Here is a 25,819-nt window from a genome sequence, read left to right as displayed (position 1 = left end):
CCGTCCACGTGTTCAACATCCCTTTACAATCAACGCCAGATATCCTCAAATCTTTTCCTGGACGACCATTACCCTGCTCAGTTTAGCTCCAACTCTAATCAAACCAACTCAAGCAAGCTAATCAAGGTCTTCAGGATCACTAGAAAGGTCAGGGTAGGAGCTAAACTCTGCGGGTCTTGCCACTTCAGAAAAAGATTAAAGGGATACCCCTATCTATGACTTTAGGTTGATCGCTTTGTCATGGATGAGAAAGGCTTTAAACTTTGACATCCTAACACCACTAGCAGTCAAATCGATTAAAAGTTTTCTATCTTGAACTTGTCAAGAAGTTCTCATTTTGGAGATGCAGAATATCTAAAGGTAGCCAAGTCATTGCACATTTAAAAGTTTATCTAACTGTGCATGCACGGACTAAAATGTCCTCCTTGGGATATGGCAACCCTGATGATTATTTGAGATGGTTTGAAAATGTAATATTGAAGAGGTTTCAAACCCCTGGATTTAAGCGTCAAATGGCAGCACTGTGCGTGCTCTCGGATTCTCTCAAAACGACGAGGTGGCCGAGTGGTTAAGGCGATGGACTGCTAATCCATTGTGCTCTGCACGCGTGGGTTCGAATCCCATCCTCGTCGTTAGTTGCTTTGTCAGAGTTGTCTGTTCAGGATGGAAGTGTCTGCTCGATTGGCTCGATCATGTTCGAATGGTGCCTTAGTTAAGTTTTGAAAGGCTGTAATCATCTCATCGTTTAGCCTCTTTAAAAAAAGACGAGGTGGCCGAGTCGTTAAGGCGATGGACTGCTAATCCATTGTGCTCTGCACGCGTGGGTTCGATTCCCATCCTTGTCGTTAGTTGCTTTGTCAGAGTTGTCTGTTCAGGATGGAAGTGTCTGCTCGATCATATTCGAATGGTGCCTTAGTCAAGTTTTGAAAGGCTGTAATCATCTCATCGTTTGGCCTCTTTACCTGCAAAGATGTCCTCCTAACCCTTTGTGGTGTTTGCACTGCAGCTATGAATCCCATCCTCGTCGTTTGGTACTTAAAAACAGGTGTCTGTCGAAAACACTAGCTAGTCCACGATTGTCTTACCGTCCACGTGTTCAACATCCCTTTAAAATCAACGGCAGATATCCTCAAATCTTTTCCTGGACGACCATTACCCTGCTCAGTTTAGCTCCAACTCTAATCAAACCAACTCAAGCAAGCTAATCAAGGTCTTCAGGATCACTAGAAAGGTCAGGGTAGGAGCTAAACTCTGCGGGTCTTGCCACTTCAGAAAAAGATTAAAGGGATAGCCCTATCTATAACGTTAGGTTGATCGCTTTGTCATGGATGAGAAAGGCTTTAAACTTTGACATCCTAACACCACTAGCAGTCAAATCGATTAAAAGTTTTCTATCTTGAACTTGTCAAGAAGTTCTCATTTTGGAGATGTAGAATATCTAAAGGTAGCCAAGTCATTGCACATTTAAAAGTTTATCTAACTGTGCATGCACGGACTAAAATGTCCTCCTTGGGATATGGCAACCCTGATGATTATTTGAGATGGTTTGAAAATGCAATATTGAAGAGGTTTCAAACCCCTGGATTTAAGCGTCAAATGGCAGCACTGTGCGTGCTCTCGTATTCTCTCAAAAAGACGAGGTGGCCGAGTGGTTAAGGCGATGGACTGCTAATCCATTGTGCTCTGCACGCGTGGGTTCGAATCCCATCCTCGTCGTTAGTTGCTTTGTCAGAGTTGTCTGTTCAGGATGGAAGTGTCTGCTCGATTGGCTCGATCATGTTCGAATGGTGCCTTAGTCAAGTTTTGAAAGGCTGTAATCATCTCATCGTTTGGCCTCTTTACCTGCAAAGATGTCCTCCTAACCCTTTGTGGTGTTTGCACTGCAGCTATGAATCCCATCCTCGTCGTTTGGTACTTAAAAACAGGTGTCTGTCGAAAACACTTGCTAGTCCACGATTGTCTTACCGTCCACGTGTTCAACATCCCTTTACAATCAACGGCAGATATCCTCAAATCTTTTCCTGGACGACCATAACCCTGCTCAGTTTAGCTCCAACTCTAATCAAACCAACTCAAGCAAGCTAATCAAGGTCTTCAGGATCACTAGAAAGGTCAGGGTAGGAGCTAAACTCTGCGGGTCTTGCCACTTCAGAAAAAGATTAAAGGGATACCCCTATCTATAACGTTAGGTTGATCGCTTTGTCATGGATGAGAAAGGCTTTAAACTTTGACATCCTAACACCACTAGCAGTCAAATCGATTAAAAGTTTTCTATCTTGAACTTGTCAAGAAGTTGTCATTTTGGATGTGCAGAATATCTAAAGGTAGCCAAGTCATTGCACATTTAAAAGTTTATCTAACTGTGCATGCACGGACTAAAATGTCCTCCTTGGGATATGGCAACCCTGATGATTATTTGAGATGGTTTGAAAATGTAATATTGAAGAGGTTTCATACCCCTGGATTTAAGCGTCAAATGGCAGCACTGTGCGTGATCTCGGATTCTCTCAAAACGACGAGGTGGCCGAGTGGTTAAGGCGATGGACTGCTAATCCATTGTGCTCTGCACGCGTGGGTTCGAATCCCATCCTCGTCGTTAGTTGCTTTGTCAGAGTTGTCTGTTCAGGATGGAAGTGTCTGCTCGATCTTGTTCGAATGGTGCCTTAGTTAAGTTTTGAAAGGCTGTAATCATCTCATCGTTTAGCCTCTTTAAAAAAAGACGAGGTGGCCGAGTGGTTAAGGCGATGGACTGCTAATCCATTGTGCTCTGCACGCGTGGGTTCGAATCCCATCCTCGTCGTTAGTTGCTTTGTCAGAGTTGTCTGTTCAGGATGGAAGTGTCTGCTCGATTGGCTCGATCATGTTCGAATGGTGCCTTAGTCAAGTTTTGAAAGGCTGTAATCATCTCATCGTTTGGCCTCTTTACCTGCAAAGATGTCCTCCTAACCCTTTGTGGTGTTTGCACTGCAGCTATGAATCCCATCCTCGTCGTTTGGTACTTAAAAACAGGTGTCTGTCGAAAACACTAGCTAGTCCACGATTGTCTTACCGTCCACGTGTTCAACATCCCTTTAAAATCAACGGCAGATATCCTCAAATCTTTTCCTGGACGACCATTACCCTGCTCAGTTTAGCTCCAACTCTAATCAAACCAACTCAAGCAAGCTAATCAAGGTCTTCAGGATCACTAGAAAGGTCAGGGTAGGAGCTAAACTCTGCGGGTCTTGCCACTTCAGAAAAAGATTAAAGGGATAGCCCTATCTATAACGTTAGGTTGATCGCTTTGTCATGGATGAGAAAGGCTTTAAACTTTGACATCCTAACACCACTAGCAGTCAAATCGATTAAAAGTTTTCTATCTTGAACTTGTCAAGAAGTTCTCATTTTGGAGATGTAGAATATCTAAAGGTAGCCAAGTCATTGCACATTTAAAAGTTTATCTATCTGTGCATGCACGGACTAAAATGTCCTCCTTGGGATATGGCAACCCTGATGATTATTTGAGATGGTTTGAAAATGCAATATTGAAGAGGTTTCAAACCCCTGGATTTAAGCGTCAAATGGCAGCACTGTGCGTGCTCTCGTATTCTCTCAAAAAGACGAGGTGGCCGAGTGGTTAAGGCGATGGACTGCTAATCCATTGTGCTCTGCACGCGTGGGTTCGAATCCCATCCTCGTCGTTAGTTGCTTTGTCAGAGTTGTCTGTTCAGGATGGAAGTGTCTGCTCGATTGGCTCGATCATGTTCGAATGGTGCCTTAGTCAAGTTTTGAAAGGCTGTAATCATCTCATCGTTTGGCCTCTTTACCTGCAAAGATGTCCTCCTAACCCTTTGTGGTGTTTGCACTGCAGCTATGAATCCCATCCTCGTCGTTTGGTACTTAAAAACAGGTGTCTGTCGAAAACACTAGCTAGTCCACGATTGTCTTACCGTCCACGTGTTCAACATCCCTTTACAATCAACGGCAGATATCCTCAAATCTTTTCCTGGACGACCATTACCCTGCTCAGTTTAGCTCCAACTCTAATCAAACCAACTCAAGCAAGCTAATCAAGGTCTTCAGGATCACTAGAAAGGTCAGGGTAGGAGCTAAACTCTGCGGGTCTCGCCACTTCAGAAAAAGATTAAAGGGATTCCCCTATCTATGACGTTAGGTTGATCGCTTTGTCATGGATGAGAAAGGCTTTAAACTTTGACATCCTAACACCACTAGCAGTCAAATCGATTAAAAGTTTTCTATCTTGAACTTGTCAAGAAGTTCTCATTTTGGAGATGCAGAATATCTAAAGGTAGCCAAGTCATTGCACATTTAAAAGTTTATCTAACTGTGCATGCACGGACTAAAATGTCCTCCTTGGGATATGGCAACCCTGATGATTATTTGAGATGGTTTGAAAATGTAATATTGATGAGGTTTCAAACCCCTGGATTTAAGCGTCAAATGGCAGCACTGTGCGTGCTCTCGGATTCTCTCAAAACGACGAGGTGGCCGAGTGGTTAAGGCGATGGACTGCTAATCCATTGTGCTCTGCACGCGTGGGTTCGAATCCCATCCTCGTCGTTAGTTGCTTTGTCAGAGTTGTCTGTTCAGGATGGAAGTGTCTGCTCGATTGGCTCGATCATGTTCGAATGGTGCCTTAGTTAAGTTTTGAAAGGCTGTAATCATCTCATCGTTTAGCCTCTTTAAAAAAAGACGAGGTGGCCGAGTGGTTAAGGCGATGGACTGCTAATCCATTGTGCTCTGCACGCGTGGGTTCGAATCCCATCCTCGTCGTTAGTTGCTTTGTCAGAGTTGTCTGTTCAGGATGGAAGTGTCTGCTCGATTGGCTCGATCATGTTCGAATGGTGCCTTAGTCAAGTTTTGAAAGGCTGTAATCATCTCATCGTTTGGCCTCTTTACCTGCAAAGATGTCCTCCTAACCCTTTGTGGTGTTTGCACTGCAGCTATGAATCCCATCCTCGTCGTTTGGTACTTAAAAACAGGTGTCTGTCGAAAACACTAGCTAGTCCACGATTGTCTTACCGTCCACGTGTTCAACATCCCTTTACAATCAACGCCAGATATCCTCAAATCTTTTCCTGGACGACCATTACCCTGCTCAGTTTAGCTCCAACTCTAATCAAACCAACTCAAGCAAGCTAATCAAGGTCTTCAGGATCACTAGAAAGGTCAGGGTAGGAGCTAAACTCTGCGGGTCTTGCCACTTCAGAAAAAGATTAAAGGGATACCCCTATCTATGACTTTAGGTTGATCGCTTTGTCATGGATGAGAAAGGCTTTAAACTTTGACATCCTAACACCACTAGCAGTCAAATCGATTAAAAGTTTTCTATCTTGAACTTGTCAAGAAGTTCTCATTTTGGAGATGCAGAATATCTAAAGGTAGCCAAGTCATTGCACATTTAAAAGTTTATCTAACTGTGCATGCACGGACTAAAATGTCCTCCTTGGGATATGGCAACCCTGATGATTATTTGAGATGGTTTGAAAATGTAATATTGAAGAGGTTTCAAACCCCTGGATTTAAGCGTCAAATGGCAGCACTGTGCGTGCTCTCGGATTCTCTCAAAACGACGAGGTGGCCGAGTGGTTAAGGCGATGGACTGCTAATCCATTGTGCTCTGCACGCGTGGGTTCGAATCCCATCCTCGTCGTTAGTTGCTTTGTCAGAGTTGTCTGTTCAGGATGGAAGTGTCTGCTCGATTGGCTCGATCATGTTCGAATGGTGCCTTAGTTAAGTTTTGAAAGGCTGTAATCATCTCATCGTTTAGCCTCTTTAAAAAAAGACGAGGTGGCCGAGTCGTTAAGGCGATGGACTGCTAATCCATTGTGCTCTGCACGCGTGGGTTCGATTCCCATCCTTGTCGTTAGTTGCTTTGTCAGAGTTGTCTGTTCAGGATGGAAGTGTCTGCTCGATCATATTCGAATGGTGCCTTAGTCAAGTTTTGAAAGGCTGTAATCATCTCATCGTTTGGCCTCTTTACCTGCAAAGATGTCCTCCTAACCCTTTGTGGTGTTTGCACTGCAGCTATGAATCCCATCCTCGTCGTTTGGTACTTAAAAACAGGTGTCTGTCGAAAACACTAGCTAGTCCACGATTGTCTTACCGTCCACGTGTTCAACATCCCTTTAAAATCAACGGCAGATATCCTCAAATCTTTTCCTGGACGACCATTACCCTGCTCAGTTTAGCTCCAACTCTAATCAAACCAACTCAAGCAAGCTAATCAAGGTCTTCAGGATCACTAGAAAGGTCAGGGTAGGAGCTAAACTCTGCGGGTCTTGCCACTTCAGAAAAAGATTAAAGGGATAGCCCTATCTATAACGTTAGGTTGATCGCTTTGTCATGGATGAGAAAGGCTTTAAACTTTGACATCCTAACACCACTAGCAGTCAAATCGATTAAAAGTTTTCTATCTTGAACTTGTCAAGAAGTTCTCATTTTGGAGATGTAGAATATCTAAAGGTAGCCAAGTCATTGCACATTTAAAAGTTTATCTATCTGTGCATGCACGGACTAAAATGTCCTCCTTGGGATATGGCAACCCTGATGATTATTTGAGATGGTTTGAAAATGCAATATTGAAGAGGTTTCAAACCCCTGGATTTAAGCGTCAAATGGCAGCACTGTGCGTGCTCTCGTATTCTCTCAAAAAGACGAGGTGGCCGAGTGGTTAAGGCGATGGACTGCTAATCCATTGTGCTCTGCACGCGCGGGTTCGAATCCCATCCTCGTCGTTAGTTGCTTTGTCAGAGTTGTCTGTTCAGGATGGAAGTGTCTGCTCGATTGGCTCGATCATGTTCGAATGGTGCCTTAGTCAAGTTTTGAAAGGCTGTAATCATCTCATCGTTTGGCCTCTTTACCTTCAAAGATGTCCTCCTAACCCTTTGTGGTGTTTGCACTGCAGCTATGAATCCCATCCTCGTCGTTTGGTACTTAAAAACAGGTGTCTGTCGAAAACACTAGCTAGTCCACGATTGTCTTACCGTCCACGTGTTCAACATCCCTTTACAATCAACGGCAGATATCCTCAAATCTTTTCCTGGACGACCATTACCCTGCTCAGTTTAGCTCCAACTCTAATCAAACCAACTCAAGCAAGCTAATCAAGGTCTTCAGGATCACTAGAAAGGTCAGGGTAGGAGCTAAACTCTGCGGGTCTCGCCACTTCAGAAAAAGATTAAAGGGATTCCCCTATCTATGACGTTAGGTTGATCGCTTTGTCATGGATGAGAAAGGCTTTAAACTTTGACATCCTAACACCACTAGCAGTCAAATCGATTAAAAGTTTTCTATCTTGAACTTGTCAAGAAGTTCTCATTTTGGAGATGCAGAATATCTAAAGGTAGCCAAGTCATTGCACATTTAAAAGTTTATCTAACTGTGCATGCACGGACTAAAATGTCCTCCTTGGGATATGGCAACCCTGATGATTATTTGAGATGGTTTGAAAATGTAATATTGATGAGGTTTCAAACCCCTGGATTTAAGCGTCAAATGGCAGCACTGTGCGTGCTCTCGGATTCTCTCAAAACGACGAGGTGGCCGAGTGGTTAAGGCGATGGACTGCTAATCCATTGTGCTCTGCACGCGTGGGTTCGAATCCCATCCTCGTCGTTAGTTGCTTTGTCAGAGTTGTCTGTTCAGGATGGAAGTGTCTGCTCGATTGGCTCGATCATGTTCGAATGGTGCCTTAGTTAAGTTTTGAAAGGCTGTAATCATCTCATCGTTTAGCCTCTTTAAAAAAAGACGAGGTGGCCGAGTGGTTAAGGCGATGGACTGCTAATCCATTGTGCTCTGCACGCGTGGGTTCGAATCCCATCCTCGTCGTTAGTTGCTTTGTCAGAGTTGTCTGTTCAGGATGGAAGTGTCTGCTCGATTGGCTCGATCATGTTCGAATGGTGCCTTAGTCAAGTTTTGAAAGGCTGTAATCATCTCATCGTTTGGCCTCTTTACCTGCAAAGATGTCCTCCTAACCCTTTGTGGTGTTTGCACTGCAGCTATGAATCCCATCCTCGTCGTTTGGTACTTAAAAACAGGTGTCTGTCGAAAACACTAGCTAGTCCACGATTGTCTTACCGTCCACGTGTTCAACATCCCTTTAAAATCAACGGCAGATATCCTCAAATCTTTTCCTGGACGACCATTACCCTGCTCAGTTTAGCTCCAACTCTAATCAAACCAACTCAAGCAAGCTAATCAAGGTCTTCAGGATCACTAGAAAGGTCAGGGTAGGAGCTAAACTCTGCGGGTCTTGCCACTTCAGAAAAAGATTAAAGGGATAGCCCTATCTATAACGTTAGGTTGACCGCTTTGTCATGGATGAGAAAGGCTTTAAACTTTGGCATCCTAACACCACTAGCAGTCAAATCGATTAAAAGTTTTCTATCTTGAACTTGTCAAGAAGTTCTCATTTTGGAGATGTAGAATATCTAAAGGTAGCCAAGTCATTGCACATTTAAAAGTTTATCTAACTGTGCATGCACGGACTAAAATGTCCTCCTTGGGATATGGCAACCCTGATGATTATTTGAGATGGTTTGAAAATGCAATATTGAAGAGGTTTCAAACCCCTGGATTTAAGCGTCAAATGGCAGCACTGTGCGTGCTCTCGTATTCTCTCAAAAAGACGAGGTGGCCGAGTGGTTAAGGCGATGGACTGCTAATCCATTGTGCTCTGCACGCGTGGGTTCGAATCCCATCCTCGTCGTTAGTTGCTTTGTCAGAGTTGTCTGTTCAGGATGGAAGTGTCTGCTCGATTGGCTCGATCATGTTCGAATGGTGCCTTAGTTAAGTTTTGAAAGGCTGTAATCATCTCATCGTTTAGCCTCTTTAAAGAAAGACGAGGTGGCCGAGTGGTTAAGGCGATGGACTGCTAATCCATTGTGCTCTGCACGCGTGGGTTCGAATCCCATCCTCGTCGTTAGTTGCTTTGACTGAGTTGTCTGTTCAGGATGGAAGTTTCTGCTCGATTGGCTCGATCATGTTTGAATGGTGCCTTAGTCAAGTTTTGAAAGGCTGTAATCATCTCATCGTTTAGCCTCTTTAAAAAAAGACGAGGTGGCCGAGTGGTTAAGGCGATGGACTGCTAATCCATTGTGCTCTGCACGCGTGGGTTCGAATCCCATCCTCGTCGTTAGTTGCTTTGTCAGAGTTGTCTGTTCAGGATGGAAGTGTCTGCTCGATTGGCTCGATCATGTTCGAATGGTGCCTTAGTCAAGTTTTGAAAGGCTGTAATCATCTCATCGTTTGGCCTCTTTACCTGCAAAGATGTCCTCCTAACCCTTTGTGGTGTTTGCACTGCAGCTATGAATCCCATCCTCGTCGTTTGGTACTTAAAAACAGGTGTCTGTCGAAAACACTAGCTAGTCCACGATTGTCTTACCGTCCACGTGTTCAACATCCCTTTACAATCAACGGCAGATATCCTCAAATCTTTTCCTGGACGACCATTACCCTGCTCAGTTTAGCTCCAACTCTAATCAAACCAACTCAAGCAAGCTTATCAAGGTCTTCAGGATCACTAGAAAGGTCAGGGTAGGAGCTAAACTCTGCGGGTCTTGCCACTTCAGAAAAAGATTAAAGGGATAGCCCTATCTATAACGTTAGGTTGATCGCTTTGTCATGGATGAGAAAGGCTTTAAACTTTGACATCCTAACACCACTAGCAGTCAAATCGATTAAAAGTTTTCTATCTTGAACTTGTCAAGAAGTTCTCATTTTGGAGATGTAGAATATCTAAAGGTAGCCAAGTCATTGCACATTTAAAAGTTTATCTAACTGTGCATGCACGGACTAAAATGTCCTCCTTGGGATATGGCAACCCTGATGATTATTTGAGATGGTTTGAAAATGTAATATTGAAGAGGTTTCAAACCCCTGGATTTAAGCGTCAAATGGCAGCACTGTGCGTGCTCTCAGATTCTCTCAAAAAGACGAGGTGGCCGAGTGGTTAAGGCGATGGACTGCTAATCCATTGTGCTCTGCACGCGTGGGTTCGAATCCCATCCTCGTCGTTAGTTGCTTTGTCAGAGTTGTCTGTTCAGGATGGAAGTGTCTCCTCGATTGGCTCGATCATGTTCGAATGGTGCCTTAGTCAAGTTTTGAAAGGCTGTAATCATCTCATCGTTTGGCCTCTTTACCTGCAAAGATGTCCTCCTAACCCTTTGTGGTGTTTGCACTGCAGCTATGAATCCCATCCTCGTCGTTTGGTACTTAAAAACAGGTGTCTGTCGAAAACACTAGCTAGTCCACGATTGTCTTACCGTCCACGTGTTCAACATCCCTTTACAATCAACGGCAGATATCCTCAAATCTTTTCCTGGACGACCATTACCCTGCTCAGTTTAGCTCCAACTCTAATCAAACCAACTCAAGCAAGCTTATCAAGGTCTTCAGGATCACTAGAAAGGTCAGGGTAGGAGCTAAACTCTGCGGGTCTTGCCACTTCAGAAAAAGATTAAAGGGATAGCCCTATCTATAACGTTAGGTTGATCGCTTTGTCATGGATGAGAAAGGCTTTAAACTTTGACATCCTAACACCACTAGCAGTCAAATCGATTAAAAGTTTTCTATCTTGAACTTGTCAAGAAGTTCTCATTTTGGAGATGTAGAATATCTAAAGGTAGCCAAGTCATTGCACATTTAAAAGTTTATCTAACTGTGCATGCACGGACTAAAATGTCCTCCTTGGGATATGGCAACCCTGATGATTATTTGAGATGGTTTGAAAATGTAATATTGAAGAGGTTTCAAACCCCTGGATTTAAGCGTCAAATGGCAGCACTGTGCGTGCTCTCGGATTCTCTCAAAAAGACGAGGTGGCCGAGTGGTTAAGGCGATGGACTGCTAATCCATTGTGCTCTGCACGCGTGGGTTCGAATCCCATCCTCGTCGTTAGTTGCTTTGTCAGAGTTGTCTGTTCAGGATGGAAGTGTCTGCTCGATTGGCTCGATCATGTTCGAATGGTGCCTTAGTCAAGTTTTGAAAGGCTGTAATCATCTCATCGTTTGGCCTCTTTACCTGCAAAGATGTCCTCCTAACCCTTTGTGGTGTTTGCACTGCAGCTATGAATCCCATCCTCGTCGTTTGGTACTTAAAAACAGGTGTCTGTCGAAAACACTAGCTAGTCCACGATTGTCTTACCGTCCACGTGTTCAACATCCCTTTACAATCAACGGCAGATATCCTCAAATCTTTTCCTGGACGACCATTACCCTGCTCAGTTTAGCTCCAACTCTAATCAAACCAACTCAAGCAAGCTAATCAAGGTCTTCAGGATCACTAGAAAGGTCAGGGTAGGAGCTAAACTCTGCGGGTCTTGCCACTTCAGAAAAAGATTAAAGGGATTCCCCTATCTATGACGTTAGGTTGATCGCTTTGTCATGGATGAGAAAGGCTTTAAACTTTGACATCCTAACACCACTAGCAGTCAAATCGATTAAAAGTTTTCTATCTTGAACTTGTCAAGAAGTTCTCATTTTGGAGATGTAGAATATCTAAAGGTAGCCAAGTCATTGCACATTTAAAAGTTTATCTAACTGTGCATGCACGGACTAAAATGTCCTCCTTGGGATATGGCAACCCTGATGATTATTTGAGATGGTTTGAAAATGTAATATTGAAGAGGTTTCAAACCCCTGGATTTAAGCGTCAAATGGCAGCACTGTGCGTGCTCTCGGATTCTCTCAAAAAGACGAGGTGGCCGAGTGGTTAAGGCGATGGACTGCTAATCCATTGTGCTCTGCACGCGTGGGTTCGAATCCCATCCTCGTCGTTAGTTGCTTTGTCAGAGTTGTCTGTTCAGGATGGAAGTGTCTGCTCGATTGGCTCGATCATGTTCGAATGGTGCCTTAGTCAAGTTTTGAAAGGCTGTAATCATCTCATCGTTTGGCCTCTTTACCTGCAAAGATGTCCTCCTAACCCTTTGTGGTGTTTGCACTGCAGCTATGAATCCCATCCTCGTCGTTTGGTACTTAAAAACAGGTGTCTGTCGAAAACACTAGCTAGTCCACGATTGTCTTACCGTCCACGTGTTCAACATCCCTTTACAATCAACGGCAGATATCCTCAAATCTTTTCCTGGACGACCATTACCCTGCTCAGTTTAGCTCCAACTCTAATCAAACCAACTCAAGCAAGCTAATCAAGGTCTTCAGGATCACTAGAAAGGTCAGGGTAGGAGCTAAACTCTGCGGGTCTTGCCACTTCAGAAAAAGATTAAAGGGATTCCCCTATCTATGACGTTAGGTTGATCGCTTTGTCATGGATGAGAAAGGCTTTAAACTTTGACATCCTAACACCACTAGCAGTCAAATCGATTAAAAGTTTTCTATCTTGAACTTGTCAAGAAGTTCTCATTTTGGAGATGCAGAATATCTAAAGGTAGCCAAGTCATTGCACATTTAAAAGTTTATCTAACTGTGCATGCACGGACTAAAATGTCCTCCTTGGGATATGGCAACCCTGATGATTATTTGAGATGGTTTGAAAATGTAATATTGAAGAGGTTTCAAACCCCTGGATTTAAGCGTCAAATGGCAGCACTGTGCGTGCTCTCGGATTCTCTCAAAAAGACGAGGTGGCCGAGTGGTTAAGGCGATGGACTGCTAATCCATTGTGCTCTGCACGCGTGGGTTCGAATCCCATCCTCGTCGTTAGTTGCTTTGTCAGAGTTGTCTGTTCAGGATGGAAGTGTCTGCTCGATTGGCTCGATCATGTTCGAATGGTGCCTTAGTCAAGTTTTGAAAGGCTGTAATCATCTCATCGTTTGGCCTCTTTACCTGCAAAGATGTCCTCCTAACCCTTTGTGGTGTTTGCACTGCAGCTATGAATCCCATCCTCGTCGTTTGGTACTTAAAAACAGGTGTCTGTCGAAAACACTAGCTAGTCCACGATTGTCTTACCGTCCACGTGTTCAACATCCCTTTACAATCAACGGCAGATATCCTCAAATCTTTTCCTGGACGACCATTACCCTGCTCAGTTTAGCTCCAACTCTAATCAAACCAACTCAAGCAAGCTTATCAAGGTCTTCAGGATCACTAGAAAGGTCAGGGTAGGAGCTAAACTCTGCGGGTCTTGCCACTTCAGAAAAAGATTAAAGGGATAGCCCTATCTATAACGTTAGGTTGATCGCTTTGTCATGGATGAGAAAGGCTTTAAACTTTGACATCCTAACACCACTAGCAGTCAAATCGATTAAAAGTTTTCTATCTTGAACTTGTCAAGAAGTTCTCATTTTGGAGATGTAGAATATCTAAAGGTAGCCAAGTCATTGCACATTTAAAAGTTTATCTAACTGTGCATGCACGGACTAAAATGTCCTCCTTGGGATATGGCAACCCTGATGATTATTTGAGATGGTTTGAAAATGTAATATTGAAGAGGTTTCAAACCCCTGGATTTAAGCGTCAAATGGCAGCACTGTGCGTGCTCTCGGATTCTCTCAAAAAGACGAGGTGGCCGAGTGGTTAAGGCGATGGACTGCTAATCCATTGTGCTCTGCACGCGTGGGTTCGAATCCCATCCTCGTCGTTAGTTGCTTTGTCAGAGTTGTCTGTTCAGGATGGAAGTGTCTGCTCGATTGGCTCGATCATGTTCGAATGGTGCCTTAGTCAAGTTTTGAAAGGCTGTAATCATCTCATCGTTTGGCCTCTTTACCTGCAAAGATGTCCTCCTAACCCTTTGTGGTGTTTGCACTGCAGCTATGAATCCCATCCTCGTCGTTTGGTACTTAAAAACAGGTGTCTGTCGAAAACACTAGCTAGTCCACGATTGTCTTACCGTCCACGTGTTCAACATCCCTTTACAATCAACGGCAGATATCCTCAAATCTTTTCCTGGACGACCATTACCCTGCTCAGTTTAGCTCCAACTCTAATCAAACCAACTCAAGCAAGCAAATCAAGGTCTTCAGGATCACTAGAAAGGTCAGGGTAGGAGCTAAACTCTGCGGGTCTTGCCACTTCAGAAAAAGATTAAAGGGATAGCCCTATCTATAACGTTAGGTTGATCGCTTTGTCATGGATGAGAAAGGCTTTAAACTTTGACATCCTAACACCACTAGCAGTCAAATCGATTAAAAGTTTTCTATCTTGAACTTGTCAAGAAGTTCTCATTTTGGAGATGTAGAATATCTAAAGGTAGCCAAGTCATTGCACATTTAAAAGTTTATCTAACTGTGCATGCACGGACTAAAATGTCCTCCTTTGGATATGGCAACCCTGATGATTATTTGAGATGGTTTGAAAATGCAATATTGAAGAGGCTTCAAACCCCTGGATTTAAGCGTCAAATGGCAGCACTGTGCGTGCTCTCGTATTCTCTCAAAAAGACGAGGTGGCCGAGTGGTTAAGGCGATGGACTGCTAATCCATTGTGCTCTGCACGCGTGGGTTCGAATCCCATCCTCGTCGTTAGTTGCTTTGTCAGAGTTGTCTGTTCAGGATGGAAGTGTCTGCTCGATTGGCTCGATCATTTTCGAATGGTGCCTTAGTCAAGTTTTGAAAGGCTGTAATCATCTCATCGTTTGGCCTCTTTACCTGCAAAGATGTCCTCCTAACCCTTTGTGGTGTTTGCACTGCAGCTATGAATCCCATCCTCGTCGTTTGGTACTTAAAAACAGGTGTCTGTCGAAAACACTAGCTAGTCCACGATTGTCTTACCGTCCACGTGTTCAACATCCCTTTACAATCAACGGCAGATATCCTCAAATCTTTTCCTGGACGACCATTACCCTGCTCAGTTTAGCTCCAACTCTAATCAAACCAACTCAAGCAAGCTAATCAAGGTCTTCAGGATCACTAGAAAGGTCAGGGTAGGAGCTAAACTCTGCGGGTCTCGCCACTTTAGAAAAAGATTAAAGGGATTCCCCTATCTATGACGTTAGGTTGATCGCTTTGTCATGGATGAGAAAGGCTTTAAACTTTGACATCCTAACACCACTAGCAGTCAAATCGATTAAAACTTTTCTATCTTGAACTTGTCAAGAAGTTCTCATTTTGGAGATGCAGAATATCTAAAGGTAGCCAAGTCATTGCACATTTAAAAGTTTATCTAACTGTGCATGCACGGACTAAAATGTCCTCCTTGGGATATGGCAACCCTGATGATTATTTGAGATGGTTTGAAAATGTAATATTGAAGAGGTTTCAAACCCCTGGATTTAAGCGTCAAATGGCAGCACTGTGCGTGCTCTCGGATTCTCTCAAAAAGACGAGGTGGCCGAGTGGTTAAGGCGATGGACTGCTAATCCATTGTGCTCTGCACGCGTGGGTTCGAATCCCATCCTCGTCGTTAGTTGCTTTGACTGAGTTGTCTGTTCAGGATGGAAGTTTCTGCTCGATTGGCTCGATCATGTTTGAATGGTGCCTTAGTCAAGTTTTGAAAGGCTGTAATCATCTCATCGTTTAGCCTCTTTAAAAAAAGACGAGGTGGCCGAGTGGTTAAGGCGATGGACTGCTAATCCATTGTGCTCTGCACGCGTGGGTTCGAATCCCATCCTCGTCGTTAGTTGCTTTGACTGAGTTGTCTGTTCAGGATGGAAGTTTCTGCTCGATTGGCTCGATCATGTTTGAATGGTGCCTTAGTCAAGTTTTGAAAGGCTGTAATCATCTCATCGTTTAGCCTCTTTAAAAAAAGACGAGGTGGCCGAGTGGTTAAGGCGATGGACTGCTAATCCATTGTGCTCTGCACGCGTGGGTTCGAATCCCATCCTCGTCGTTAGTTGCTTTGTCAGAGTTGTCTGTTCAGGATGGAAGTGTCTGCTCGATCATGTTCGAATGGTGCCTTAGTCAAGTTTTGAAAGGCTGTAATCATCTCATCGTTCGGCCTCTTTACCTGCAAAGATGTCCTCCTAACCCTTTGTGGTGTTTGCACTGCAGCTATGAATCCCATCCTCGTCGTTTGGTACTTAAAAACAGGTGTCTGTCGAAAACACTAGCTAGTCCACGATTGTCTTACCGTCCACGTGTTCAACATCCCTTTACAATCAACGGCAGATATCCTCAAATCTTTTCCTGGACGACCATTACCCTGCTCAGTTTAGCTCCAACTCTAATCAAACCAACTCAAGCAAGCTAATCAAGGTCTTCAGGATCACTAGAAAGGTCAGGGTAGGAGCTAAACTCTGCGGGTCTTGCCACTTCAGAAAAAGATTAAAGGGATTCCCCTATCTATGACGTTAGGTTGATCGCTTTGTCATGGATGAGAAAGGCTTTAAACTTTGACATCCTAACACCACTAGCAGTCAAATCGATTCAAAGTTTTCTATCTTGAACTTGTCAAGAAGTTCTCATTTTGGAGATGCAGAATATCTAAAGGTAGCCAAGTCATTGCACATTTAAAAGTTTATCTAACTGTGCATGCACGGACTAAAATGTCCTCCTTGGGATATGGCAACCCTGATGATTATTTGAGATGGTTTGAAAATGTAATATTGAAGAGGTTTCAAACCCCTGGATTTAAGCGTCAAATGGCAGCACTGTGCGTGCTCTCGGATTCTCTCAAAAAGACGAGGTGGCCGAGTGGTTAAGGCGATGGACTGCTAATCCATTGTGCTCTGCACGCGTGGGTTCGAATCCCATCCTCGTCGTTAGTTGCTTTGTCAGAGTTGTCTGTTCAGGATGGAAGTGTCTGCTCGATTGGCTCGATCATGTTCGATTGGTGCCTTAGTCAAGTTTTGAAAGGCTGTAATCATCTCATCGTTTGGCCTCTTTACCTGCAAAGATGTCCTCCTAACCCTTTGTGGTGTTTGCACTGCAGCTATGAATCCCATCCTCGTCGTTTGGTACTTAAAAACAGGTGTCTGTCGAAAACACTAGCTAGTCCACGATTGTCTTACCGTCCACGTGTTCAACATCCCTTTACAATCAACGGCAGATATCCTCAAATCTTTTCCTGGACGACCATTACCCTGCTCAGTTTAGCTCCAACTCTAATCAAACCAACTCAAGCAAGCTAATCAAGGTCTTCAGGATCACTAGAAAGGTCAGGGTAGGAGCTAAACTCTGCGGGTCTTGCCACTTCAGAAAAAGATTAAAGGGATAGCCCTATCTATAACGTTAGGTTGATCGCTTTGTCATGGATGAGAAAGGCTTTAAACTTTGACATCCTAACACCACTAGCAGTCAAATCGATTAAAAGTTTTCTATCTTGAACTTGTCAAGAAGTTCTCATTTTGGAGATGTAGAATATCTAAAGGTAGCCAAGTCATTGCACATTTAAAAGTTTATCTAACTGTGCATGCACGGACTAAAATGTCCTCCTTGGGATATGGCAACCCTGATGATTATTTGAGATGGTTTGAAAATGCAATATTGAAGAGGTTTCAAACCCCTGGATTTAAGCGTCAAATGGCAGCACTGTGCGTGCTCTCGTATTCTCTCAAAAAGACGAGGTGGCCGAGTGGTTAAGGCGATGGACTGCTAATCCATTGTGCTCTGCACGCGTGGGTTCGAATCCCATCCTCGTCGTTAGTTGCTTTGTCAGAGTTGTCTGTTCAGGATGGAAGTGTCTGCTCGATTGGCTCGATCATGTTCGAATGGTCCCTTAGTCAAGTTTTGAAAGGCTGTAATCATCTCATCGTTTGGCCTCTTTACCTGCAAAGATGTCCTCCTAACCCTTTGTGGTGTTTGCACTGCAGCTATGAATCCCATCCTCGTCGTTTGGTACTTAAAAACAGGTGTCTGTCGAAAACACTAGCTAGTCCACGATTGTCTTACCGTCCACGTGTTCAACATCCCTTTACAATCAACGGCAGATATCCTCAAATCTTTTCCTGGACGACCATTACCCTGCTCAGTTTAGCTCCAACTCTAATCAAACCAACTCAAGCAAGCTAATCAAGGTCTTCAGGATCACTAGAAAGGTCAGGGTAGGAGCTAAACTCTGCGGGTCTTGCCACTTCAGAAAAAGATTAAAGGGATAGCCCTATCTATAACGTTAGGTTGATCGCTTTGTCATGGATGAGAAAGGCTTTAAATTTTGACATCCTAACACCACTAGCAGTCAAATCGATTAAAAGTTTTCTATCTTGAACTTGTCAAGAAGTTCTCATTTTGGAGATGTAGAATATCTAAAGGTAGCCAAGTCATTGCACATTTAAAAGTTTATCTAACTGTGCATGCACGGACTAAAATGTCCTCCTTGGGATATGGCAACCCTGATGATTATTTGAGATGGTTTGAAAATGCAATATTGAAGAGGTTTCAAACCCCTGGATTTAAGCGTCAAATGGCAGGACTGTGCGTGCTCTCGTATTCTCTCAAAAAGACGAGGTGGCCGAGTGGTTAAGGCGATGGACTGCTAATCCATTGTGCTCTGCACGCGTGGGTTCGAATCCCATCCTCGTCGTTAGTTGCTTTGTCAGAGTTGTCTGTTCAGGATGGAAGTGTCTGCTCGATTGGCTCGATCATGTTCGAATGGTGCCTTAGTCAAGTTTTGAAAGGCTGTAATCATCTCATCGTTTGGCCTCTTTACCTGCAAAGATGTCCTCCTAACCCTTTGTGGTGTTTGCACTGCAGCTATGAATCCCATCCTCGTCGTTTGGTACTTAAAAACAGGTGTCTGTCGAAAACACTAGCTAGTCCACGATTGTCTTACCGTCCACGTGTTCAACATCCCTTTACAATCAACGGCAGATATCCTCAAATCTTTTCCTGGACGACCATTACCCTGCTCAGTTTAGCTCCAACTCTAATCAAACCAACTCAAGCAAGCTAATCAAGGTCTTCAGGATCACTAGAAAGGTCAGGGTAGGAGCTAAACTCTGCGGGTCTTGCCACTTCAGAAAAAGATTAAAGGGATTCCCCTATCTATGACGTTAGGTTGATCGCTTTGTCATGGATGAGAAAGGCTTTAAACTTTGACATCCTAACACCACTAGCAGTCAAATCGATTCAAAGTTTTCTATCTTGAACTTGTCAAGAAGTTCTCATTTTGGAGATGCAGAATATCTAAAGGTAGCCAAGTCATTGCACATTTAAAAGTTTATCTAACTGTGCATGCACGTACTAAAATGTCCTCCTTGGGATATGGCAACCCTGATGATTATTTGAGATGGTTTGAAAATGTAATATTGAAGAGGTTTCAAACCCCTGGATTTAAGCGTCAAATGGCAGCACTGTGCGTGCTCTCGGATTCTCTCAAAAAGACGAGGTGGCCGAGTGGTTAAGGCGATGGACTGCTAATCCATTGTGCTCTGCACGCGTGGGTTCGAATCCCATCCTCGTCGTTAGTTGCTTTGTCAGAGTTGTCTGTTCAGGATGGAAGTGTCTGCTCGATTGGCTCGATCATGTTCGAATGGTGCCTTAGTCAAGTTTTGAAAGGCTGTAATCATCTCATCGTTTGGCCTCTTTACCTGCAAAGATGTCCTCCTAACCCTTTGTGGTGTTTGCACTGCAGCTATGAATCCCATCCTCGTCGTTTGGTACTTAAAAACAGGTGTCTGTCGAAAACACTAGCTAGTCCACGATTGTCTTACCGTCCATGTGTTCAACATCCCTTTACAATCAACAGCAGATATCCTCAAATCTTTTCCTGGACGACCATTACCCTGCTCAGTTTAGCTCCAACTCTAATCAAACCAACTCAAGCAAGCTAATCAAGGTCTTCAGGATCACTAGAAAGGTCAGGGTAGGAGCTAAACTCTGCGGGTCTTGCCACTTCAGAAAAAGATTAAAGGGATACCCCTATCTATGACGTTAGGTTGATCGCTTTGTCATGGATGAGAAAGGCTTTAAACTTTGACATCCTAACACCACTAGCAGTCAAATCGATTAAAAGTTTTCTATCTTGAACTTGTCAAGAAGTTCTCATTTTGGAGATGCAGAATATCTAAAGGTAGCCAAGTCATTGCACATTTAAAAGTTTATCTAACTGTGCATGCACAGACTAAAATGTCCTCCTTGGGATATGGCAACCCTGATGATTATTTGAGATGGTTTGAAAATGTAATATTGAAGAGGTTTCAAACCCCTGGATTTAAGCGTCAAATGGCAGCACTGTGCGTGCTCTCGGATTCTCTCAAAAAGACGAGGTGGCCGAGTGGTTAAGGCGATGGACTGCTAATCCATTGTGCTCTGCACGCGTGGGTTCGAATCCCATCCTCGTCGTTAGTTGCTTTGTCAGAGTTGTCTGTTCAGGATGGAAGTGTCTGCTCGATTGGCTCGATCATGTTCGAATGGTGCCTTAGTCAAGTTTTGAAAGGCTGTAATCATCTCATCGTTTGGCCTCTTTACCTGCAAAGATGTCCTCCTAACCCTTTGTGGTGTTTGCACTGCAGCTATGAATCCCATCCTCGTCGTTTGGTACTTAAAAACAGGTGTCTGTCGAAAACACTAGCTAGTCCACGATTGTCTTACCGTCCACGTGTTCAACATCCCTTTACAATCAACGGCAGATATCCTCAAATCTTTTCCTGGACGACCATTACCCTGCTCAGTTTAGCTCCAACTCTAATCAAACCAACTCAAGCAAGCTAATCAAGGTCTTCAGGATCACTAGAAAGGTCAGGGTAGGAGCTAAACTCTGCGGGTCTTGCCACTTCAGAAAAAGATTAAAGGGATAGCCCTATCTATAACGTTAGGTTGATCGCTTTGTCATGGATGAGAAAGGCTTTAAACTTTGACATCCTAACACCACTAGCAGTCAAATCGATTAAAAGTTTTCTATCTTGAACTTGTCAAGAAGTTCTCATTTTGGAGATGTAGAATATCTAAAGGTAGCCAAGTCATTGCACATTTAAAAGTTTATCTAACTGTGCATGCACGGACTAAAATGTCCTCCTTGGGATATGGCAACCCTGATGATTATTTGAGATGGTTTGAAAATGCAATATTGAAGAGGTTTCAAACCCCTGGATTTAAGCGTCAAATGGCAGCACTGTGCGTGCTCTCGTGTTCTCTCAAAAAGACGAGGTGGCCGAGTGGTTAAGGCGATGGACTGCTAATCCATTGTGCTCTGCACGCGTGGGTTCGAATCCCATCCTCGTCGTTAGTTGCTTTGTCAGAGTTGTCTGTTCAGTATGGAAGTGTCTGCTCGATCATGTTCGAATGGTGCCTTAGTCAAGTTTTGAAAGGCTGTAATCATCTCATCGTTTGGCCTCTTTACCTGCAAAGATGTCCTCCTAACCCTTTGTGGTGTTTGCACTGCAGCTATGAATCCCATCCTCGTCGTTTGGTACTTAAAAACAGGTGTCTGTCGAAAACACTAGCTAGTCCACGATTGTCTTACCGTCCACGTGTTCAACATCCCTTTACAATCAACGGCAGATATCCTCAAATCTTTTCCTGGACGACCATTACCCTGCTCAGTTTAGCTCCAACTCTAATCAAACCAACTCAAGCAAGCTAATCAAGGTCTTCAGGATCACTAGAAAGGTCAGGGTAGGAGCTAAACTCTGCGGGTCTTGCCACTTCAGAAAAAGATTAAAGGGATAGCCCTATCTATAACGTTAGGTTGATCGCTTTGTCATGGATGAGAAAGGCTTTAAACTTTGACATCCTAACACCACTAGCAGTCAAATCGATTAAAAGTTTTCTATCTTGAACTTGTCAAGAAGTTCTCATTTTGGAGATGTAGAATATCTAAAGGTAGCCAAGTCATTGCACATTTAAAAGTTTATCTAACTGTGCATGCACGGACTAAAATGTCCTCCTTGGGATATGGCAACCCTGATGATTATTTGAGATGGTTTGAAAATGCAATATTGAAGAGGTTTCAAACCCCTGGATTTAAGCGTCAAATGGCAGCACTGTGCGTGCTCTCGTATTCTCTCAAAAAGACGAGGTGGCCGAGTGGTTAAGGCGATGGACTGCTAATCCATTGTGCTCTGCACGCGTGGGTTCGAATCCCATCCTCGTCGTTAGTTGCTTTGTCAGAGTTGTCTGTTCAGGATGGAAGTGTCTGCTCGATTGGCTCGATCATGTTCGAATGGTCCCTTAGTCAAGTTTTGAAAGGCTGTAATCATCTCATCGTTTGGCCTCTTTACCTGCAAAGATGTCCTCCTAACCCTTTGTGGTGTTTGCACTGCAGCTATGAATCCCATCCTCGTCGTTTGGTACTTAAAAACAGGTGTCTGTCGAAAACACTAGCTAGTCCACGATTGTCTTACCGTCCACGTGTTCAACATCCCTTTACAATCAACGGCAGATATCCTCAAATCTTTTCCTGGACGACCATTACCCTGCTCAGTTTAGCTCCAACTCTAATCAAACCAACTCAAGCAAGCTAATCAAGGTCTTCAGGATCACTAGAAAGGTCAGGGTAGGAGCTAAACTCTGCGGGTCTTGCCACTTCAGAAAAAGATTAAAGGGATAGCCCTATCTATAACGTTAGGTTGATCGCTTTGTCATGGATGAGAAAGGCTTTAAACTTTGACATCCTAACACCACTAGCAGTCAAATCGATTAAAAGTTTTCTATCTTGAACTTGTCAAGAAGTTCTCATTTTGGAGATGTAGAATATCTAAAGGTAGCCAAGTCATTGCACATTTAAAAGTTTATCTAACTGTGCATGCACGGACTAAAATGTCCTCCTTGGGATATGGCAACCCTGATGATTATTTGAGATGGTTTGAAAATGCAATATTGAAGAGGTTTCAAACCCCTGGATTTAAGCGTCAAATGGCAGGACTGTGCGTGCTCTCGTATTCTCTCAAAAAGACGAGGTGGCCGAGTGGTTAAGGCGATGGACTGCTAATCCATTGTGCTCTGCACGCGTGGGTTCGAATCCCATCCTCGTCGTTAGTTGCTTTGTCAGAGTTGTCTGTTCAGGATGGAAGTGTCTGCTCGATTGGCTCGATCATGTTCGAATGGTGCCTTAGTCAAGTTTTGAAAGGCTGTAATCATCTCATCGTTTGGCCTCTTTACCTGCAAAGATGTCCTCCTAACCCTTTGTGGTGTTTGCACTGCAGCTATGAATCCCATCCTCGTCGTTTGGTACTTAAAAACAGGTGTCTGTCGAAAACACTAGCTAGTCCACGATTGTCTTACCGTCCACGTGTTCAACATCCCTTTACAATCAACGGCAGATATCCTCAAATCTTTTCCTGGACGACCATTACCCTGCTCAGTTTAGCTCCAACTCTAATCAAACCAACTCAAGCAAGGTAATCAAGGTCTTCAGGATCACTAGAAAGGTCAGGGTAGGAGCTAAACTCTGCGGGTCTTGCCACTTCAGAAAAAGATTAAAGGGATTCCCCTATCTATGACGTTAGGTTGATCGCTTTGTCATGGATGAGAAAGGCTTTAAACTTTGACATCCTAACACCACTAGCAGTCAAATCGATTCAAAGTTTTCTATCTTGAACTTGTCAAGAAGTTCTCATTTTGGAGATGCAGAATATCTAAAGGTAGCCAAGTCATTGCACATTTAAAAGTTTATCTAACTGTGCATGCACGTACTAAAATGTCCTCCTTGGGATATGGCAACCCTGATGATTATTTGAGATGGTTTGAAAATGTAATATTGAAGAGGTTTCAAACCCCTGGATTTAAGCGTCAAATGGCAGCACTGTGCGTGCTCTCGGATTCTCTCAAAAAGACGAGGTGGCCGAGTGGTTAAGGCGATGGACTGCTAATCCATTGTGCTCTGCACGCGTGGGTTCGAATCCCATCCTCGTCGTTAGTTGCTTTGTCAGAGTTGTCTGTTCAGGATGGAAGTGTCTGCTCGATTGGCTCGATCATGTTCGAATGGTGCCTTAGTCAAGTTTTGAAAGGCTGTAATCATCTCATCGTTCGGCCTCTTTACCTGCAAAGATGTCCTCCTAACCCTTTGTGGTGTTTGCACTGCAGCTATGAATCCCATCCTCGTCGTTTGGTACTTAAAAACAGGTGTCTGTCGAAAACACTAGCTAGTCCACGATTGTCTTACCGTCCACGTGTTCAACATCCCTTTACAATCAACGGCAGATATCCTCAAATCTTTTCCTGGACGACCATTACCCTGCTCAGTTTAGCTCCAACTCTAATCAAACCAACTCAAGCAAGCTAATCAAGGTCTTCAGGATCACTAGAAAGGTCAGGGTAGGAGCTAAACTCTGCGGGTCTTGCCACTTCAGAAAAAGATTAAAGGGATTCCCCTATCTATGACGTTAGGTTGATCGCTTTGTCATGGATGAGAAAGGCTTTAAACTTTGACATCCTAACACCACTAGCAGTCAAATCGATTAAAAGTTTTCTATCTTGAACTTGTCAAGAAGTTCTCATTTTGGAGATGCAGAATATCTAAAGGTAGCCAAGTCATTGCACATTTAAAAGTTTATCTAACTGTGCATGCACGGACTAAAATGTCCTCCTTGGGATATGGCAACCCTGATGATTATTTGAGATGGTTTGAAAATGTAATATTGAAGAGGTTTCAAACCCCTGGATTTAAGCGTCAAATGGCAGCACTGTGCGTGCTCTCGGATTCTCTCAAAAAGACGAGGTGGCCGAGTGGTTAAGGCGATGGACTGCTAATCCATTGTGCTCTGCACGCGTGGGTTCGAATCCCATCCTCGTCGTTAGTTGCTTTGTCAGAGTTGTCTGTTCAGGATGGAAGTGTCTGCTCGATTGGCTCGATCATGTTCGAATGGTGCCTTAGTCAAGTTTTGAAAGGCTGTAATCATCTCATCGTTTGGCCTCTTTACCTGCAAAGATGTCCTCCTAACCCTTTGTGGTGTTTGCACTGCAGCTATGAATCCCATCCTCGTCGTTTGGTACTTAAAAACAGGTGTCTGTCGAAAACACTAGCTAGTCCACGATTGTCTTACCGTCCACGTGTTCAACATCCCTTTACAATCAACGGCAGATATCCTCAAATCTTTTCCTGGACGACCATTACCCTGCTCAGTTTAGCTCCAACTCTAATCAAACCAACTCAAGCAAGCTAATCAAGGTCTTCAGGATCACTAGAAAGGTCAGGGTAGGAGCTAAACTCTGCGGGTCTTGCCACTTCAGAAAAAGATTAAAGGGATAGCCCTATCTATAACGTTAGGTTGATCGCTTTGTCATGGATGAGAAAGGCTTTAAACTTTGACATCCTAACACCACTAGCAGTCAAATCGATTAAAAGTTTTCTATCTTGAACTTGTCAAGAAGTTCTCATTTTGGAGATGTAGAATATCTAAAGGTAGCCAAGTCATTGCACATTTAAAAGTTTATCTAACTGTGCATGCACGGACTAAAATGTCCTCCTTGGGATATGGCAACCCTGATGATTATTTGAGATGGTTTGAAAATGCAATATTGAAGAGGTTTCAAACCCCTGGATTTAAGCGTCAAATGGCAGCACTGTGCGTGCTCTCGTGTTCTCTCAAAAAGACGAGGTGGCCGAGTGGTTAAGGCGATGGACTGCTAATCCATTGTGCTCTGCACGCGTGGGTTCGAATCCCATCCTCGTCGTTAGTTGCTTTGTCAGAGTTGTCTGTTCAGTATGGAAGTGTCTGCTCGATTGCTCGATCATGTTCGAATGGTGCCTTAGTCAAGTTTTGAAAGGCTGTAATCATCTCATCGTTTGGCCTCTTTACCTGCAAAGATGTCCTCCTAACCCTTTGTGGTGTTTGCACTGCAGCTATGAATCCCATCCTCGTCGTTTGGTACTTAAAAACAGGTGTCTGTCGAAAACACTAGCTAGTCCACGATTGTCTTACCGTCCACGTGTTCAACATCCCTTTACAATCAACGGCAGATATCCTCAAATCTTTTCCTGGACGACCATTACCCTGCTCAGTTTAGCTCCAACTCTAATCAAACCAACTCAAGCAAGCTAATCAAGGTCTTCAGGATCACTAGAAAGGTCAGGGTAGGAGCTAAACTCTGCGGGTCTTGCCACTTCAG

At 43.7% G+C, this 25,819-nt stretch overlaps 33 non-coding genes across 33 annotated transcripts; all 33 read left to right on the top strand.

The window, feature by feature from the left end:
* The first annotated feature begins 550 nt into the window (after positions 1-550).
* trnas-gcu (transfer RNA serine (anticodon GCU)) lies at positions 551-632 on the top strand. Its single transcript has one exon. It is a non-coding gene; the product is annotated as a tRNA-Ser (tRNA).
* Positions 633-1,634: 1,002 nt separating this feature from the next.
* trnas-gcu (transfer RNA serine (anticodon GCU)) lies at positions 1,635-1,716 on the top strand. Its single transcript has one exon. It is a non-coding gene; the product is annotated as a tRNA-Ser (tRNA).
* Positions 1,717-2,514: 798 nt separating this feature from the next.
* trnas-gcu (transfer RNA serine (anticodon GCU)) lies at positions 2,515-2,596 on the top strand. The gene has a single exon. It is a non-coding gene; the product is annotated as a tRNA-Ser (tRNA).
* Positions 2,597-2,718: 122 nt separating this feature from the next.
* Positions 2,719-2,800, top strand: trnas-gcu (transfer RNA serine (anticodon GCU)). Its single transcript has one exon. It is a non-coding gene; the product is annotated as a tRNA-Ser (tRNA).
* Positions 2,801-3,598: 798 nt separating this feature from the next.
* trnas-gcu (transfer RNA serine (anticodon GCU)) lies at positions 3,599-3,680 on the top strand. The gene has a single exon. It is a non-coding gene; the product is annotated as a tRNA-Ser (tRNA).
* Positions 3,681-4,478: 798 nt separating this feature from the next.
* trnas-gcu (transfer RNA serine (anticodon GCU)) lies at positions 4,479-4,560 on the top strand. The gene has a single exon. It is a non-coding gene; the product is annotated as a tRNA-Ser (tRNA).
* A 131-nt stretch (positions 4,561-4,691) lies between these two features.
* On the top strand, positions 4,692-4,773 carry trnas-gcu (transfer RNA serine (anticodon GCU)). Its single transcript has one exon. It is a non-coding gene; the product is annotated as a tRNA-Ser (tRNA).
* Positions 4,774-5,571: 798 nt separating this feature from the next.
* On the top strand, positions 5,572-5,653 carry trnas-gcu (transfer RNA serine (anticodon GCU)). The gene has a single exon. It is a non-coding gene; the product is annotated as a tRNA-Ser (tRNA).
* A 1,882-nt stretch (positions 5,654-7,535) lies between these two features.
* Positions 7,536-7,617, top strand: trnas-gcu (transfer RNA serine (anticodon GCU)). Its single transcript has one exon. It is a non-coding gene; the product is annotated as a tRNA-Ser (tRNA).
* Positions 7,618-7,748: 131 nt separating this feature from the next.
* trnas-gcu (transfer RNA serine (anticodon GCU)) lies at positions 7,749-7,830 on the top strand. The gene has a single exon. It is a non-coding gene; the product is annotated as a tRNA-Ser (tRNA).
* Positions 7,831-8,628: 798 nt separating this feature from the next.
* On the top strand, positions 8,629-8,710 carry trnas-gcu (transfer RNA serine (anticodon GCU)). The gene has a single exon. It is a non-coding gene; the product is annotated as a tRNA-Ser (tRNA).
* Positions 8,711-8,841: 131 nt separating this feature from the next.
* On the top strand, positions 8,842-8,923 carry trnas-gcu (transfer RNA serine (anticodon GCU)). Its single transcript has one exon. It is a non-coding gene; the product is annotated as a tRNA-Ser (tRNA).
* A 131-nt stretch (positions 8,924-9,054) lies between these two features.
* trnas-gcu (transfer RNA serine (anticodon GCU)) lies at positions 9,055-9,136 on the top strand. Its single transcript has one exon. It is a non-coding gene; the product is annotated as a tRNA-Ser (tRNA).
* Positions 9,137-9,934: 798 nt separating this feature from the next.
* On the top strand, positions 9,935-10,016 carry trnas-gcu (transfer RNA serine (anticodon GCU)). The gene has a single exon. It is a non-coding gene; the product is annotated as a tRNA-Ser (tRNA).
* Positions 10,017-10,814: 798 nt separating this feature from the next.
* trnas-gcu (transfer RNA serine (anticodon GCU)) lies at positions 10,815-10,896 on the top strand. The gene has a single exon. It is a non-coding gene; the product is annotated as a tRNA-Ser (tRNA).
* Positions 10,897-11,694: 798 nt separating this feature from the next.
* Positions 11,695-11,776, top strand: trnas-gcu (transfer RNA serine (anticodon GCU)). The gene has a single exon. It is a non-coding gene; the product is annotated as a tRNA-Ser (tRNA).
* A 798-nt stretch (positions 11,777-12,574) lies between these two features.
* On the top strand, positions 12,575-12,656 carry trnas-gcu (transfer RNA serine (anticodon GCU)). The gene has a single exon. It is a non-coding gene; the product is annotated as a tRNA-Ser (tRNA).
* Positions 12,657-13,454: 798 nt separating this feature from the next.
* trnas-gcu (transfer RNA serine (anticodon GCU)) lies at positions 13,455-13,536 on the top strand. Its single transcript has one exon. It is a non-coding gene; the product is annotated as a tRNA-Ser (tRNA).
* A 798-nt stretch (positions 13,537-14,334) lies between these two features.
* On the top strand, positions 14,335-14,416 carry trnas-gcu (transfer RNA serine (anticodon GCU)). The gene has a single exon. It is a non-coding gene; the product is annotated as a tRNA-Ser (tRNA).
* Positions 14,417-15,214: 798 nt separating this feature from the next.
* On the top strand, positions 15,215-15,296 carry trnas-gcu (transfer RNA serine (anticodon GCU)). The gene has a single exon. It is a non-coding gene; the product is annotated as a tRNA-Ser (tRNA).
* Positions 15,297-15,427: 131 nt separating this feature from the next.
* trnas-gcu (transfer RNA serine (anticodon GCU)) lies at positions 15,428-15,509 on the top strand. The gene has a single exon. It is a non-coding gene; the product is annotated as a tRNA-Ser (tRNA).
* A 131-nt stretch (positions 15,510-15,640) lies between these two features.
* trnas-gcu (transfer RNA serine (anticodon GCU)) lies at positions 15,641-15,722 on the top strand. Its single transcript has one exon. It is a non-coding gene; the product is annotated as a tRNA-Ser (tRNA).
* A 789-nt stretch (positions 15,723-16,511) lies between these two features.
* On the top strand, positions 16,512-16,593 carry trnas-gcu (transfer RNA serine (anticodon GCU)). The gene has a single exon. It is a non-coding gene; the product is annotated as a tRNA-Ser (tRNA).
* A 798-nt stretch (positions 16,594-17,391) lies between these two features.
* trnas-gcu (transfer RNA serine (anticodon GCU)) lies at positions 17,392-17,473 on the top strand. The gene has a single exon. It is a non-coding gene; the product is annotated as a tRNA-Ser (tRNA).
* Positions 17,474-18,271: 798 nt separating this feature from the next.
* trnas-gcu (transfer RNA serine (anticodon GCU)) lies at positions 18,272-18,353 on the top strand. Its single transcript has one exon. It is a non-coding gene; the product is annotated as a tRNA-Ser (tRNA).
* A 798-nt stretch (positions 18,354-19,151) lies between these two features.
* On the top strand, positions 19,152-19,233 carry trnas-gcu (transfer RNA serine (anticodon GCU)). Its single transcript has one exon. It is a non-coding gene; the product is annotated as a tRNA-Ser (tRNA).
* A 798-nt stretch (positions 19,234-20,031) lies between these two features.
* trnas-gcu (transfer RNA serine (anticodon GCU)) lies at positions 20,032-20,113 on the top strand. Its single transcript has one exon. It is a non-coding gene; the product is annotated as a tRNA-Ser (tRNA).
* Positions 20,114-20,911: 798 nt separating this feature from the next.
* On the top strand, positions 20,912-20,993 carry trnas-gcu (transfer RNA serine (anticodon GCU)). Its single transcript has one exon. It is a non-coding gene; the product is annotated as a tRNA-Ser (tRNA).
* A 789-nt stretch (positions 20,994-21,782) lies between these two features.
* On the top strand, positions 21,783-21,864 carry trnas-gcu (transfer RNA serine (anticodon GCU)). The gene has a single exon. It is a non-coding gene; the product is annotated as a tRNA-Ser (tRNA).
* A 798-nt stretch (positions 21,865-22,662) lies between these two features.
* On the top strand, positions 22,663-22,744 carry trnas-gcu (transfer RNA serine (anticodon GCU)). Its single transcript has one exon. It is a non-coding gene; the product is annotated as a tRNA-Ser (tRNA).
* Positions 22,745-23,542: 798 nt separating this feature from the next.
* Positions 23,543-23,624, top strand: trnas-gcu (transfer RNA serine (anticodon GCU)). The gene has a single exon. It is a non-coding gene; the product is annotated as a tRNA-Ser (tRNA).
* Positions 23,625-24,422: 798 nt separating this feature from the next.
* Positions 24,423-24,504, top strand: trnas-gcu (transfer RNA serine (anticodon GCU)). The gene has a single exon. It is a non-coding gene; the product is annotated as a tRNA-Ser (tRNA).
* Positions 24,505-25,302: 798 nt separating this feature from the next.
* trnas-gcu (transfer RNA serine (anticodon GCU)) lies at positions 25,303-25,384 on the top strand. Its single transcript has one exon. It is a non-coding gene; the product is annotated as a tRNA-Ser (tRNA).
* Positions 25,385-25,819: the final 435 nt, after the last annotated feature.

Source organism: Triplophysa dalaica, chromosome 12 (assembly GCF_015846415.1).
Source record: "Triplophysa dalaica isolate WHDGS20190420 chromosome 12, ASM1584641v1, whole genome shotgun sequence".
Classification (NCBI taxonomy): domain Eukaryota; kingdom Metazoa; phylum Chordata; class Actinopteri; order Cypriniformes; family Nemacheilidae; genus Triplophysa; species Triplophysa dalaica.
Note: the sequence above shows the minus strand (reverse complement) of the source record. Positions and strands in the feature narration are given on the sequence as shown.